Genomic DNA, 17,764 nt, shown 5'->3' on the forward strand with positions numbered 1-17,764 from the left:
CAGTTCAAAGCTGGGAAGTGTGACTCCGAAGCCTGTGTGCATAACCACTTGGCTATCGAGTGAAGCACGTAACTGCTTCACCTTCCCTTGAATCTTCCTTCAGCGTCTCTGACTCCTGGGCCAGGTGTGCGCGTTTGGCTACGTGCAAAGGGCCCTGGCTTTTGCAGGACATCCACATCATCAATATTAGAGGTAACAAGAACTGACACCAGCTTCAGTTGGTCCTCATGGGCTCCAGCTCATGCTGATGAGTTCCTGCTGATTCTTGCTTTCCGTTATTTTATACCCACTTTTCCTTCCCAGCTGGCTACTCTGTGGACTTCAAGCTCTAGCTTCAGATGTGAAAACAACAGTCTTCCAGAAACTGCTTAACCAGCTTCCACAATTACGTAAGATAAAATCCCCGTAATAAATACATACAGCCAGTCTCTACTTTGCATGGTAATGCAAGACTCTACAAATGACTCCGCACGCTGAAACCACACAATACAGTCTTAATCAACGAGGGAAAAAAATCAACGAGAAAAAGCATGATTGTTCTGTGACCTTTAAATATTTTGGTCAAAACATTAAAAACTCTCCACTGTCAGTTATAAGCATACAGGAAAATGAAAAAAGAAAAGGAAAATTCATATTTATTTAGTACACTGTTATTTAAAACATTAGAACCATTGACAATTAAAATGTTTTATTTCTTTGTAAAGAACTTACCAAAAGAGCTTGCCTTCTTCTCATCATATGACTGGTACAGAACAAGCATCTTTTCTATGGCTTGGTGAACTGTCATACCTCTTTCTAAGTCTGGATCAGCTTCCAACATTTTATCCTTTGAGCTTTCAGTGTCATGAAATATCTTCGAGAGTTCCCGTACCATGAAGTTTTTTTACCAGCATCATTTCTTCTGGGACATCTTCATCCTCTTTGCCACAACTACCTGTCTTAACTAATTCTTGGAATCTGCATGCAAATTTCACCGCAGTGTCCTTATCTGCAGCAGCAGTCTCACCAGTTTAGCTTAACATTAATCAATTCATGCTAATTTCTCAAATGATGAAACCAGCGATTACTGGCAGTAAAAGGTTCTTTGTAAATGTACTTGTAATTATCATTTTCTTTCAATGTGGCTATCAGCTTCAATGCTTTGACATGAATGGTAGCCAAACTGATTTTTTAAAACAATTATTGAGCTGGCCCCATGGCCTACTGGTTAAATTCGATGTGCTCCACTTTGGCAGCCCAGGTTCAGTTCCTGGACATGGACCTATGCCACTCATCAGTGGCCATGTTGTGGCAGCGACCCACATAAAAAATAGAGGCACAGATGTTAGCTCAGGGCCAATCTTCCTCAGCAAAAAAATAATAATAATAATAAATAAAAAATTCTTCAATCCAAATTACAAGTAAATGCTTCATTTCAACTATAAGTGGCTTTTTGTTTCTAGTGCAATTTAAACTAAAAGATGTTAAAGTAACTTTACCTTGTTTTTTCATATTCATCAAATTTTTCAATATGATTCATACTATAGTTTCATACATGTCTAAGTCTTTTCATATCTTTGCTTTCTTGTCATCATCTTCAAATCTTCTAATTACTCCAATTTCACTTCTAACATTTTTAGTTTTCATTTCTTTGCTTCAGTTTCAGCTTTTTTGGCCAATTCTCTCTTTTGATTTTCTATTTTTGTAAAATATCACATGGGTTTATCACTGGAAGACAAAGAGGAAACACAACTATATACTTTGCTGTCTGTCAGTGGATTGAGTAACAGATACACAATGACCAATCACCAACAGACTTTGTAAGAGGTGACCTGATTAGTCACTTATCATGAATGTGCATCTGTTCTTCACATGGTCATTTGTGGACTAAATTGCTAGTAGTGAAATTTTTACTTTATGCAATTACTCACAGGTAATGTACTGTGGTAACTGAAATTAGAACTGTGTTGTTAGGGGACTGGTATTATTTAATTAAAGCATGGTAACTGAAATTCATGCATATTGGAACTGTGCAGAGTAAGGACTGGCTGTATGTTTGTGTGTGTGTGTGTTTGTGTGTGTGTGTGTAACCTTGGCTACAATCTCATAAGTGTATTGTTCCTCCTCAGCAGTCTCAGCAAAATCCCAAGGTAGAGCAGGGATTATCTAGAAGAGATTTGTGAACGTAGTTTTTGTCTAACAGAGTAAAACTCCAATAATAATAAGATTAATAGGAGACTCACAAAATTTTTAAATACTTATATTGGCAGAACAGTGTCAGCTTGGATTGAAAGGGACTGAGACTGTACAAAATGAAAACAGGCCTGTGGCCCCCCAAACTTCTACTAGCAGTAAGAAAGCTGAGAAAATTATTCAGCTGAAAATACGCCTAACTTTCATGGATGAAAGATTATTTAGTGGGCAGAACAAGAGCTCAGTAGGCGGAGCCAAGAGTCATGAAGAATTATTCCCTGGCCTTAAGTCCTAATGAAGGAACTACCAACATGTGCCCAACTGGACTTCAGAATTTCTATGGACCATTGACTCCAGAGTGCCTCCTATTTTCCCCCTTTTTGAATGGCAGGGTCTACGGCAGTTATCCTATGCCATTGTATGTTAAATGTGTGGAAGACGGACAACTTATCTCTTTACTTAATAGGTTTCCCAACCAAGAGGCACTGTACTTGAGAAACCAGATCCAGGGAGCTTTATCTACACTTGGATCTGATTTAGATGATGGCATTCTGGACTTTGATCTCATGCTGTAACAGGTCGAGACTTTTGGGGATCATGGAAAGGTGGATGTATTTTGCATGTGCAAGAAATGTAAATAATTTGTGACCAGACGGCAGATGGCAGTGGCTTTCTGATATATCCCAAAAATCTTTGATTACTCCTTTCGAAAGGTGGAGCCTAATTTCCCTTGCCTTGAGGGAGTTAGTGACTTGCTTCTCATTAATACATATAGTGAAAGTGATGATATGTGACTTCTGAGAATAGATCATAAAAGACATTGAAGTTTCCTCTTTGCCTTCTCTTTTGGATTATTCACTCTGGGGGAAGCCCAGCTGCCATGTTATGCTGAGGACACTCAGCAGCCCTATGGAAAGATCTATATGGCAAGCAACTGAAGGCTTCTGCCAACAGCCATGTGAGTGAGATATCACCGAAGTAGATTCTTCAGACCCTGTCTAGCTTTAGATGACTGTAGCCTCCATTGATGTCTTGACTGTAACCTCATGAAAAACCATGAGCCAGACCACCCAACTAAGTTCCTCCCAAATTCCCAACCCACAGAAACTGTGTAAGACAATAAATGTTTATTGTTGTTTAAGCCATTAAGTTTTGGGGTAATTTGTTATGCAGCAATAGATAGCAATCAGTAATTACGATCAGACTAAATATTCCAATTAAAAATAAAAGATTCTCACTGGATAAAAAAAGAGAAGCATATGCTTCTTATAACAGGTACACATTAAATATAAGGAAGCAGAAAGGATGGAAGTAAAATAATGCAAAAAGGTACACCATGCACTCATCAACAACAAAAAACCAAACCACCCAATTAAAACATGGGCAAAGGACTTGAATAGACATTTTTCCGAATAAAATATACAAATGGCCAACAAGCACATGAAAATATGCTCAACATCATAATCATTATGGAAATGGAAATCAAACCCACAATGAGATACCACCTTACACCCATCAGAACGACTACTATTAAAAAAACCCCAGAAAATGACAAGTGCTGGCAAGGATGTGGAGAAATGGAAACTTTTGTGCATTTTTGGTGGGAATGTAAAATGGTAGAAAGCAGTATGGTGGTTCCCCAAAAACTTACATATAGAATTACTATACGAGCCAGCAATTCTATTTCTGGGCATATAACCCAAAGATTTGAAAGCAGGGTCTCAAAGAGATATTTGTACATCCATGTTCATAGCAGTGTTATCCACAGTAGCCAAAAGGTGGGAGCAACTAAAGTGTTTATCAGCTGATGAATGGATAAGCAAAATGTGGTATACACATAGAATGGAATATTATTCAGCATTAAAAAGGAAGAAATTCATCTTATGGATGAATCTGGAAGACATTATGCTAGGTGAGAGAAATCAGTCACAAAAGGACAAATACTGTATGATTCCTCTTATATGAGGTACCTACAATAGTCAAGTTCGTAGAAACAAAGTAGAATGGTGGTTGTCAGAGGCTGGAAGGAGGAATAATTGGGATTTAATGGGAATAGAGTTTCAGTTTACAAGATGAAAAGATTTCTGGAGATTGGTTGTACAACAATGTGAATGTACTTAATGCCGTCCAATTGTACCCTTAAAAGTGGTTAAGATGGTAAATTTTATGTTATGTGTGTTTTACCACAATAAAAAATAGAAAATTTGTAAAAGGAGAAAAGCAAATGAAAGTCGTAAAAAGACCATTAAAGACAAAAAATGGAAAATGCCTTTAATTGTTATCTATTTAATTTGCTAATTTGATCACATACTTAATTTAAATATTTTTTAAAGAAACTGAACTTGTGCACTCATCTTGAAAACAAAAGAGGTGGGGGATACACCATGCAATTGCTAACAATAACAACAAAAAACCTGGAATGGCTATCTTAATATCAGACAAAGTAGACTTTAAGGCCAAAAGCATCACTAGAGGTAAATAAGGATATTTCATAATAATAAAATATTTAACTATCTGGACAATATAATAATTCTAAGTGTTAATGCTTTTAATAATATAGTCTCAAAATAGAGCAAGCAAAAATTAATACAACTAAAAGTGAAAATAGACAAATCTACACTCATAATGGGAGGCCTTAATACACCTCTCTTAGTAACTAAAGACCAAGCAAATGAAAAAATCAGTACGGGGGCCCGCCTGGTGGCGCAGTGGTTAAGTGCACACATTCCACTTAGGAAGCCCGGGGTTCACCGGTTCAGATCCCCGGTATGGACATGGCACCACTTGGCAAGCCATGCTGTGGTAGGCGTCCCACATATAAAGTAGAGGAAGATAGCCATGGATGTTAGCTCAGGGCCAGTCTTCCTCAGCAAAAGGAGGAGGATTGGCAGCAGTTAGCTCAGGGCTAATCTTCCTCAAAAAAAAAAAAGAAAAGAAATCAGTACAGATATAAAAGATTTCAGCAACTAATTAACAAACTTGATTTATTTAACATATATAGAACACTCAACAATTGCAGAATACAAATTAGTATATATTAGGCAGGTTACCAAAACTGAGTAAAGTGATATTTTAAACAAATTTTACATTAAACTAACTTTAAAGTATTTAAATCATATAGAGTATTTTCACTAACCATGATGGAATTAAACTCAAAATCAGTAACAGAAAAGTTAACTAGAAGATATCTGTATGCTTGCAAAATTTTAAATACACTTTGATATAATCTATAGGTCAAACAAGAACTCCCAATGGAAATGACAAAATATTTTGAATCAAATGATAATATCAATATGACATACCAAAGCTTGTGGGATGTAACTGTGCCAAGGAAAGTTTATAGTCTTAAATGCATATAGTAGAAAGGAAGGAAGGCTAAGAATCAATGTTCGTAGCTGCCACGTCAAGAAATTTTTTTAAATGACAGATTAAACCAAAGAAAATGGAAGAAGAAATAATTAAGATAAACGCAGATCGTAATGAAGCAGAAAGCAAACATACAATAGAGAATATTAATAAAGATAAATGTTGGTATTTTGAGAGACTAATTGCTAACCCCTTGGCACAACTGATCAAGAAAAAGAACAGAAAAGATTTAAATAGTCATAATCAGGAATTTAAAAAGGGATATCACTTTAGAATCTACAAATATTTTTTAAATGATATTACAAACAACTTTATTCCAATAATTTCTACATTTTGTTGAAATGGGCAAATTATGAGAAAAATAAAACTTATCAAAATGGACACAAGAAGAAATGGAAAATCCGAATAGTTCTATACTGATGAATGAAATTAAATCAATACTTAAAAACACTCCTACAAGGAGCTCCAGGCCAAGATGGCTTTATCAATGAATTCTACCAAAACATTTTTTTCTTTTTAAGATTTTATTTTTTCTTTTTTCTCCCTAAAGCCCCCCGGTACACAGTTGTGTATTTCTTTTAGTTGTGGGTCCTTCTAGTTGTGGCACGTGGGACGTCACCTCAGCATGGCCAGGATCTGAACCAGCGAAACCCTGGGCCGCGGAAGGGGAGCGTGCGAACTTAACCACTCGGCCATGGGGCCAGCCCCTACCGAAACATTTAAGGAAGAAACAATGCTAATTTTACACTAACTTCATTTCTGGGCCTCAGTTTCCTCATCTGTAGAAGGCAGATGCTGGACTCAGCCAAGCTCAGAAGTCTCTTCCAGTGTCTGCCCTTGATATCTCTCTTGATGCCTCATCTGGCAGGCGCTGTTCCTAGGGTGAAGTGGAGGACATTTGGCTTGGATGGGAAAAGATTTCAGAATTCTGAGTTTTAGTACGCACTGACCATCATTGGATGAATGGGAGTCACCTGGGCCCTGTTCTCCATCCTCTGTAATTTGCTATGGATGTTGTCATCTGAACTGAGATGGGTTCTCTTCTAGTGGTCCCACTGCCTTTTACTCCCAGGGGAGCACAGGAAGATTAAAAGTGTTCTGTAGGAAGAACTCCAGGATTAAAGGGACATAGGATTGTGGGTGTAACCCAATGAAGGTAAAATGGAAAATTTTTACAGAGATATTAACTTATGCATGCACTCTCTCTCCCTTTTCATTCAAACAGGTAATGGGTCTTGTGCTACTAGTCTCAGAGAAGGTTTGTGGTTCCTATTGAAGAAACACAGGTTGAGGGTCCAGCCTGGTGGTGTAGTGGTTAAGTTCACGTGCTCCTCTTTGGTGGCCCGATGTTCATGAGTTCAGATCCCAGGTGTGGACCTACACACCGCTCATCAAGCCATGCTGTGGCGATGTCCCACATACAAAATAGAAGAGGACTGGCACAGACGTTAGCTCAGCAACAATCTTCCTCAAGCACAGAGAGGAAAATTGGCAATAAATCTTAGTTCAGGGCCAATCTCCCTCACCAAAAAATAATTAATAATAATTTTAAAAAGATAAAAAATAAATAAAAATTTAAAAAAGAAGAAGAAATCCAGATTGAGAACAGAAGGGTTTCCTCTGACAATGGTTTCTTATGATTTGGAGCCCTTGAACTTGAATGGGAAAAAAATTATGTCGTTATTTTCATTAACCTGTATCTGAAATGTAGCATTTCCTTCAATTATGAGTGTAGGCAACAAACCACTGTTATATTAACAGTACCTGTGCCTTTGTCATCAGAAAAAATCAGCTATTTTCATATCCTATTATAGTTGTTGCAATATGTTGAAATATTGTTGACATTTATCACTACTCCAAAAGTATAATGTTATTAGATCTCTCACCAGATCTTGGTATTTAATGTGCTTTTAAAAAAATCCATATGTTACTATATCATAAGTCTGTTTAAAAAATATTTTGATAATCCTAAGTCAATACTTCCCCCCAGGCTGGTGGAAGGAAAGAAGGAAAAAGCAGAGAGGGATCTGTAAGACTGAGAGCGGGAGACTGGGTCCTCAGGGAGAGCGTGGCTGCTCACTGCATCCAGGGACAGAGTCCCACGTCACCAAATTGGGAATGGAAACAGTCGACAGAGCCACTGTGACCTGCAGGGACCAATGCCTGAGCGCCTGATGGGCCCCCAACAAAAGCCTCCCCAAACTGTACATAACTCATGGGAATGTGGAAACCCCAAAAAACCAACCTCTGTTTCTTATACAACTGAGTTTGGGGGCTGAAGTTTGTGGCAGCTACAAAGGCTTCTCTAGCGACCAAAAGGCATGGCTTCACTTACCGGACTTGGTGCGCTATAAATATAAACAGGATAGAAAAGGCTAAATCCCTGTGTTCCAGTGTAAGATCTAGCCCGGACTTGCTGTGTGTATTGTAATGTTAAACGAAAAAAGAACTCCCCCTGGTCTGATACTCATGCAGTTTCATATGACAGTTGAATAATTTTAAAAAACCAACAACCTCTAATTGGATGGCTCAGGGGCCTTTGACGGAATCCGCGATGAGTGGCTATGTTTCAGATGGGGGCTGAAATATGGCAGTCTGCACGCACGCCAGAGCCGGGAAAGGCCCTGTGTAGTCCTGCCTTCTCCATTTTCTGCCTCACAGCTCAGAGGACCAAACTGAGACCCCAGACATCTTTGCCCTGAGTCCAGTCTCTGCTACCTCCATTAGAGTCTACACAGGCAGTCTCACACACCAACTCAGCTCCCTGTTTTACCTTCTCCCATTTCTCCATTTCATAGGTAAACTCAACTCATGGGCTGAAAGAAAGACCAAGCTGAAAGCTTCTTTCTCCTCCTTTCTACCTCGTCCAAAAATCCCCTCCCCAAAATAGAAGACCACTTTGGGGATGAGGAGGAAGATTAGCCCTGCCCCACTTCAACTCTTGTGGAGAGCTTACTTTCCCACTCCTGCTACACTTCCTTGGGCCTCTCACCCTCAACTCATTGCAATCCCTGCAGGGAGAGGGGGTAGGGTCAGAGAGAGAGACAGTGGTAGTTTCTAACTTTTTTGTTGTTGCCTGCTCCCTGACCTTTCCCCTCCATAGCTGGGGCTAGCGTGGGAAGAAGAGTCTCAGGCCTCGGCTTGCCAGATTGTGCAATGGCTCACTTGACAGGTGAGGCAGGCTTACCTACCCTCAAAGAGTGTCAGCCTCATCAGTAGTTTCAAAAGCAACATCTTCTAAGAGATGTGTGTCTTAGCCTTGGATGGAGCTGGGGCAGGGCTAAGCAAGTGGCTGTAGGTCCTCCTCCCTCACCTCTACCCAACAGGGAGGCAAGGTGATGAAGAGGCAGGAGACCTGGGTTCTAGCCCAATACCTACCAGTAAAGTACCCCAGGCCCATCCAGGTCTCCTCCCTACCCTAGTCTTAGTTTTTCCATCTTTAAGACAAGTGGGTGAAACTAGATGAATTTCTAGTTCCTTTCCACCTCTTAAGGGTCCTTGCGCATTATCAACATCCCAAAAGACAATACTTTCTATCTCACAGGCAATCCAATAAGTTTCATGGGGATGAGGGACATATCCAAAGCCATACATTCAGGCAGGAGGAAGACAGGGATTGGAACCCACCTATTTTGAACGTGAATCCATTCAACTGCGTTGGTCAAGGCAAAACCTCACCTCAGGAGCTCTGCGCCTCTTCCAAAGGTCAGGTCATCTTTGAATTAGGAAACATTGGCAGAGGGAGAATGTTCAAGGCCCAGGAGAGCTCTAAGCCTGCTGCTGAGCTCACAGGCAGTGAGGAAGGGAGCTGAAGAAGCTCATCACCAGGGACACAAAAGGAAGCCTGCAAGCCCAGCCAGATGCGTGCCTGGCAGATGGAAAAGAGTGGGTGTTAGGGATGCATTAGGATAAGAAAAAGAAAGGACAAGGATGGCTTGCTTGTTCAAAAAAGTTTTCAAGCATAGTCCCGTTGTCATCAGAGAAAAATGCCATATTAGCTAGACGTGCAATCAGCTTGGCTGGGAAAAGAGGCCATTACTTAGTGACAAGGACTGTCTATGAGAAACAAGACTGGGAAGGGACAGAACAAGAGCTTGCCCCAATCTCTGAATTGTGAGAGAGAAGTGGATTTTTACAAGCTTCCACTGGCCTCTTCTGGCCTGACATCTTGCTTTGTGGTCCATCATGCCTGTTTGAGGAGAGATGGTGTATAGAGGATAAATGACCTTGAGAGACCCCAGTAGTGGCTAGAGGATTTCATCTTTCTCTCTCTTTATTTGTTTCCTACCCAAAGCCCCACTGCATAGCTGTATATCCTAGTTGTTAGTTCTTCTATGTGAGTTGCTGCCACAGCATGGCAACTGACAGATGGGTGGCGTGGTCCTGCAAGTGGGAAACGAACCTGGGCCACCGAAGCCGTGAGAGCATGGAACTTCAACCACCAGGCTATCAGGGCTAGCTCTCTCTTTATTTTTTAAATTTTGAAACATTTGGTCTAGCCAAAAGGATATATGTTATTTATACATAGTTATATGCATAATAATAATAATAAAACACCTGTGAATGCACCACCCCACTTAAGAACTAGAATACTACCAGTGCTCAAAGCTCTCATTCCCTGCCTTACCCAGAGGTGACCACTATTCTAAATTTGTCCTACAATCTTCTGCTTTTCTTTATATTTTCCCACCTATAAATCCCCAAATAATAAACTGTTTAGTTTTGCTTATTGTCAAATTTAACAAGAATGTCTTTATTCTATGAATTACTTTCTTCACTCACTTTATTTCTAAGATTCATCCATGCTGACGTGTACACAGTTCATTCATTTATACTATGTGTGGTATTCCATTGTGTGAACATACCACAATTAATTTATCCATTCTTTTGTCCCAGGGCATTTGGATTCTTATAGTTTTTTGCTGTTTTGAACAATGCTGCTAAGAACATCCTGTTTATGATGTTTATGTTTCCTAGAACCCAAGTGGAAGAGTTTCTCTAGGGTATATACTCTGGAGTGGAATTAGTGGGCCAAACTGTTTTTCTGAGTGGTTGTACCAATTTATGTCCCACTCAGAGCTCATGTTGCACCACATCCTCATCCAGACTTGGTATTGTTCTCCCACTTTCTAGCAGTATCCCTAACCTCGGTTATCTTTGCTGGTGACCTTTCCCAGCCAGGGCCCATGGCCTTTTTAATGTACCAGTGAATATGCTGAGATGTTTCTATGCACCCTTGTATTCCTAACTGAATACTACTGACACAAGGGAGGGAAGGAAATGCAAGGGTAGGGATAGACTAGGGGATTTGGGGTCTGTCTTTGTGACTATCAGAATCACTGGATCCTCGGAAAATGAAGGCCAGCTGGTAGACTTCTTAGTTCTGCCCTAGTCCAAAGCACTCTGGAGCCTGGTCCCTGGGGTGACTGAAGATACCTAACTAATTTTCTTCCCTATGAGCCCCCCACAGCATCTCCTGTTTTTCAGGTGAACACTATTGACCTGTCTCCCCTCTCTCCTCCACTCTCTAAGACAGCATTTCTCCAAGTGTGGTCCACCAGCCACCTACATCAGCATCAGCTGGGGTGCTTGTTAAAAATGCAGATTTTCAGACCCCTCCTCACACTGAATCAGACTCTCTGGGGTGCAGCTCAGGAACCCACTGTTTAACAAGGTCCCCAAGGTGATCCATGTGCACAGTGGGGCTTGAGAGCTGCTGCTCTGAGCACTGCCTGATAGGAGGTCAGGCCAAGGTCATCTCCAGGCAGGTTCACCTCTCCCAACAGCTCCTCCATAAGGAACAAGTGGAATCCCATCTTCCCATGACCCTTCCCCTACTTCCACTGTCCGGCCCCCCCCCCCCCCCCCCCGCCCAGGGCAGCAGGGATAAGGAGACCACTTAAACTGTAGCATCTGTGTATACGAGATGTGCATCCCAGCATTATTTACAGTCAAGAGAAAGTGAAAACAGCTGGTTGGTGGGAGAGGCCTGGTCAAATTCATGATGGCACACCTTTCCCATGGAATGCTATACAACTATTAAAAGTGACTTTTTGTCTTTATTACTGCATCTCCACTTTCATGGAATCTTTAAAAAACATGTTAGGGGCCGGCCCCGTGGCCAAGTGGTTAAGTTCGCGCACTCTGCTTTGACAGCCCGGGGTTTTGCCAGTTCAGATCCTGGGTGCAGATATGGCACCGCTCATCAGGCCATGCTGAGGTGGCATCCCACCTGCCACAACTGGAAGGACCCACAACTAAAAATACACAACTATATACCGGGGGGCTTTGGGGAGAAAAAGGAAAAATAAAATCTTTAAAAAAATAAAAAAGTAAATATGTTAAATTTTACAATTTCCAGTATTGTTTGAGTTTTCTATATAAGTGGGCATTATCTTTATAATGAGAAAAACACAATAAAACACAAAACACAGGAGCCAGCCCCGTGGCCAAGTGGTTAAGTTTGCGCACTCCGCTTCAGTGGCCCAGGGTTTCGCCGGTTCGAATCCTGGGCGTGGACATGGCACCGCTCACCAAGCCATGCTGAGGCGGCATGCCACATGGCACAACGAGAAGGACCCACAACTAAAAATACACAACTACGTATCGGGGGGCTTTGGGGAGAAAAAGGAAAAATAAAATCTTAAAAAAAGAAAACCCACAAAACAAAGAAATATCCAGAAGCATTTCCTGGGTATTTATAAAGGGGCTGGTTTAGATTATTCTACAAGCCCTGATAACAAAAATCTCTTTAAATTATCAAAGGAAATACTACAGGAAATTTTCCCAGATCTGAAGGACCCGAGTTTCCAGATTGAAAGAACTCACCAAAAGGCTAGCACAACAAACAGGAAAACAACGCAGATATTGATCATCACACTTCAGAACACTGAGAATAAAGAGACGATCCTTAGAGCTTCCCAAGAGAAAAAAAGAAAAACAGGTCAAAGACAAAGCATTAAGAATCAGAGTGGTATTTGGGTTCCTATCAGTAGCATTGGATACTATAAGACCATGAAGCTTTGCTTTCAAAATAATCTGGAGAAATGATTTCCATATCTAATCTAAACAGCCTAGCACATCAGATGGTAGAATAAAGACATCCTGAGGCATACAAGGGCACCAATATTTAATTTTCCAAGCATTCAATCTTAGCATACTCGTGGAGGATGTATTTTAGCAAAATGAGAATGTGCAACATGAAAAAGGAAGTCATGGACCCTACAAACTGGAGATCCAACCCAGGGCACTTGCGAGGCTAGGCCCAGCAGCACCCAGGTATGCACAGGCCCCAGCTGGGCTCAGCTAGTCCAAATTGGGGCAGGAGGAGGGGGCTGAGGGATGGATGCCTCCAGATAGAAAAATGCAAATAGAACCAACAAAGGGTTCAAACTGTGTTTGGGTGTATGGAAAAACTATTGACTGTTATGAGACAGATCTTTTGGAGCATTTGGGAAAAAGTAGTGAAATAGAGGCACACAGAAAGCTAAGCAAATGAAAATATGACAACTGATCATTTCAGGAAAACCAAAAAGTCATACAAGAAAGAAAACATAGAGTATTGGAAGTCAGCATAATGCCTAAAATTGATAAACTATGAAACTGTAGCATATGCATATTATTTTGAAATACGGAGAAAAACAAGGGAAAAGAAACAATTAAAAGAGTCGAAAGTGATTGCCTCTGGGGAATGGGACAGGGGTATGAGTAAAGGACTGTTGTATTTTGCCATAAGCCTTGTAGCACTATTTTTTTTTTAACTATGTAGACTCATTTTTTTTTTTCAGGAAGATTAGCCCTGAGCTAACTTCCGCTGCCAATCCTCCTCTTTTTGCTGAGGAAGATAGGCCCTGAGCTAACATCAATGCCCATCTTCCTCTATTTTATTTGTGGGACACCTGCCACAGCATGGCTTAATAAGCAGCGCGTAGGTCTGTGCCCAGGATTCAAACCAGTGAACCCCAGGCCACTGAAGCAGAACACACGAACTTACCTACTGTGCCACTGGGCTGGCCCCTGTACACTCATTATTTTGATGATAAAAGTTGGAACACTCATACACTGCTCAGCAAAGTAAGTGCTCAAACACAAAATGATGTAGCCATTAACTTCAACAAGTTAAACACAGAGTTACTGTATGACCCAGCAATTCCACTCCTGGGTGCATACTACTATAATACACAAGAGAATTGAAGACAAGCGTTCAACAAAAACTTGCACAGGAATAGTTCAGCACCATTCACAATAGCCAAAAAATGGAAACAACCCAAACGTCCATCAACTGATGAATGGATAAGTAAAGTGTGGTATATCTATATAGTGGAATATTATTCACCCATAAAAAGGAATGAAGTATTGATACGTGCTACAACATGAATGAAACTTGAAAACATTTCACTTAGGTGAAAGAAGCCAGACACAAAAGATCACACATTATATAATTCCGTTTATATGAAATGTCCAGAGTAGGCAAATCCATAGAGACAGAAAGTAGATTAGTGGTTGCCTGGGGCTAGGGGGAGGGGGAGATGAGAAATGATTACTTAATGGGTATGGGGTTTCTTTTTGGGGTGATGAAAAGGTTCTGGTGATTGCACAGCATTGTGAACATATTTAAAAAGATTGAATTGCACACTTTAAAATGGTCAAATGGTGAATTTTATGTTATGTAAATTTTACTCAATAACGATACTTTCAGTTGTAACAGAACACCCAGTTCAAGCTGCCTTAAACAATAAAAAAGACGTGTTTTGAGTTGAAAGTACTTTTTTTAAGCCCAAAAAACACACAACCCAATATGCATGTTTTCCTTTGACTCTTCCAGGACGTGGGGCCCACTGCGCCCCAGGACCGCTGCACACACGACCTGCAAAGGCGCTGGGGAGGACAGTACATTGTAGTGGTAAATAGGCACCTGAGAGCCAGACACTGGGGATCAGAGTCCTGGTTGCTGCAACACCTTCTGCAGAATTCTTAATCTAATTCTTAGTTTCCTCATGACTAAAATGGGGCAATAATAGTCCCTGTGTTATCCTCAGGCTGTGAAGATTAGAAGAGAGAACGTTTTTAAAGCCCCAGGCACAGCGTCTGGCCCTTCGTAAACACTTCGATCCTAGTAAACACAGTTTCACTTAGTAAACACTTAGCTATTTAATGTCAGTATTAGACAACCCCCTACACGCGGAAGTTTTGGGAACGTCCCTCATGCTCCCAGAATGAGCAATTTAAGTAAGCACAATGCAGCAGAGCAGGCAGGAGAGGATGTCAGGAAAAAGCAACACTAATACTTATTGAGCGCTTCCTCGGTGCCAGGCCCCGTTCTAAGGCCTTCTCGCGCGGGAGCTCGTCTCCCTCGCCCACCCGGCCCCTGCCAGGACCCGGTGCCTTTGGGGCCAGGGCTGCGAAGGCCGCGCTCCCGCCCCGGCGGGAAGGAGGCCGGCGCCGGGCCAAGAGTTCGGGGCGGTGGTCCGCGGACGGTGCCCGCCCCCGGGCGAGGAAAGGCGCGCCCGGCGTCTCCTGCGGCCTCAGCCCAGGCCCGGGGCTCAGCGGCCCGGGCGGGGAGCGGGGCGGGGGAGCGGGAGAACGAGCCTCCGGCGCGGAAGGCCTGCGCGGGGACGCGGGCACCGAGGCGATCGGGGGCGGGAATCTGGGGATGCGAGCGCCGTAGGGTGCAGGGACTTGGGCTGCGGGGGCCAGAGGAAGCTGGGACCTTGAGGGGCCGGGTTGGGGGTCGCAGGAACCAAAGGGGCGTCGGCAACCGTGGGCCTCCCCCTGCCCCGCTCCGTTGACCTCGCTCTGCCGCCTTGCCTTAAGCGCACGCTCTGGGCTGCGCAGTCACCCTTCCTGTTCACAGGGCTCAGTTTACTCACTTGTCTCCTCCGCTAGTCTGAGCTTGTTTGCGCAGTTGCTTTTTCTTCGTTTCAAACCGTGGAGACAGGATCCAAAGTGTGTCCTTCTCATGGGCTGCAGTAGACCTCTGGAGTCCTTGCTGGCAGGCTGGTTTTTCATCTCGCTATGCTCAGTGCCCGGCACACAGTAGGCTCTCTGTAGATGGTGGTTGAATACAAAGTGAATGGTTGTGTGATTGACCTGCCTTTCCTGGGACACAGATCTCCCCCTGACACTCTAGAAGTAGAGGTGGAAGGCTGTGGTGGGAGCCCTGGTCAAGAAGTACTACAGTCGACTAGTATAATCCCTTACATGTATCTATTGGTGGACAATGTCAAAGCACACTCATTGCTCTTTTCTCTTCTGAGCCTCAAACTGTCCTTAGGAAATAGACGAGGCTAATGCTGTTATTCTCATTTTACAGATGAGGAAACTGAGGCTCAGAAGAGTAACCCAGCTAAATGTTATGTAGGACCCAGTCTGGCCTGCTTTCTGGGGCCAGGCTTCTTAGAGCTCCTGCACCAGGCTTGTAGCTATGGATATCTGTAGGGCTGGCATTTCTCCTGCTTTTCTCTCTGCCCACTGCAGTATTCAGGGCTTCAGGGTGCAAAGGGAGGGCCCTGGCTGGTGACTATGGCCAATAGCAGGTGGTATGGTGGCCAGGGTATTGAATTAGAGAGAACATTGCCCTTTAATGCCAGTATAGGTTTGATTCAGTGCAGGTGTACTTACCAAAACTTTACTGGGCTATGTACTTGGGGGGAGTGCAACAACGAATGAGACAAAGGCCTTGCACTCAGAGAGCCAAAACTTGGTAGGACATTATATATATAGTCAGGAGTTCATGAGGTTTATCTAAAAACAGTGGTTCCCAACCAGACGTTCACAGGATACCTATGGAGATTTTTAAGAATATACATGCAGAATACTGATGTCAGAGCCCTACCTCAGGCCTACTGAGTCAGTTTCCTGGAATGGGGTCAAAGCATGTGCATTTTTTAAAAAATTTCCCTGGATTCTGATGTACACTCCTAGTTGAGACCTGTTGCTCTAATGCAAAATTGTTGTTGATTGTGGACAAATAAGAGAAGCACACAAATAATAACAGAGCAAATTGAGGTGAACACTTAATAAAGTGACAAACCAAGTGCTATTAGTTTCAAAGGAGGGAGAAGTCACATCTAGATGGAGGAATCAGAAAGTATGATGGAGGAAGTGGCAATTTGTGGTGGGACATAAAGTACGTGTAGAATATGGACCAGTAGAAATTGTGGGAATGGGGCCAGCCCGGTGGCGCAGCAGTGAAGTGCGCACATTCTGCTTCGGCGGCCCGGGGTTCGCTGGGTTGGATCCCAGGTGCGGACATGGCACTGCTTGGCAAGCCATGCTGTGGCAGGCGTCCCAGACATAAAGTAGAGGAAGATGGGCATGGATGTTTGCTCACGGCCAGTCTCCCTCAGCAAAAAGAGGAGGATTAGCAGTAGTTAGCTCAGGGCTAATCTTCCTCCCAAAAAAAAAAAAAAAATGTGGGAAGGAGAAGAGGAGGACATTTCAGGAAGAGAGACAAGCTTGACCAAAGGGAGAGAGGCAGAAAAGACCGTGAAATGTGTTCAGGGACCAAATCATAGTCAGTTTGGCTGGGGGTGGCTAAACCTGAGAGGAAAAGGAAGAGTGGGACTCTGTTGTGAATGGTGTTGTATGCTAGGGTGAAGTCTTATATGTAAATAGAAGAGTCAATATTATAGAGATGCTGATCCTTTCAAAATTGATCTGTATATTTAATGTAATAACAATAAAAAATCCAAAAAGGATTTTTGTAGAAAATTTAATAAAATGGTTCTAGAGTTTATTTGGAAGCATAAACATGTGAGAAGAGTTAAACAATAGAAAATTACAATAATTAAAACAAATGTGCACATGTGTAGAAAAGTAGGCAGATCAATGCAACAAGTCTAGAAATAAACCCAAGCATATGTGGGAATTTATAAATTACCAAGAGGACAATGAAAATTGATGGGTTAAAAATGGTATTCAATGGCAAAAATATCCAAAACCAAGAGTGACAAATGTTGGCGATGCTGTGGAGAAAGAGGAACCCTCATACACTGTTGGTGGGAATGCAAACTGGTGCTGCTACTATGGAAAACAGTATGGAGATTTCTCAAAAAGTTAAAAATAGAAATACCTTATGACCCAGCCATCCCACTACTGGGTATCTATCCTAATAACCTGAAATCAGCAATTCCAAAAGTCCCATGCACTCCTATGTTCATCGCAGCATTATTTACAATAGCCAAGATGTGGAACCAACCTAAGTGCCCAGCAACTGATGATTGGA

At 42.3% G+C, this 17,764-nt stretch overlaps 1 long non-coding RNA gene across 1 annotated transcript in view; it reads right to left on the bottom strand.

The window, feature by feature from the left end:
• The window catches only part of LOC123275954 (uncharacterized), a 52,999-nt gene that overhangs the window by 26,156 nt on the left and 9,079 nt on the right, over positions 1 to 17,764 (bottom strand). Inside the window, exon 2 of the long non-coding RNA XR_011493641.1 lies at positions 15,408 to 15,582. This is a non-coding gene — a long non-coding RNA (uncharacterized lncRNA). The remainder of the gene's footprint in view (positions 1 to 15,407; positions 15,583 to 17,764) is intronic.

The sequence above is a fragment of the Equus asinus genome, chromosome 13 (genome assembly GCF_041296235.1).
Source record: "Equus asinus isolate D_3611 breed Donkey chromosome 13, EquAss-T2T_v2, whole genome shotgun sequence".
NCBI classification, from domain to species: Eukaryota; Metazoa; Chordata; class Mammalia; order Perissodactyla; family Equidae; genus Equus; species Equus asinus.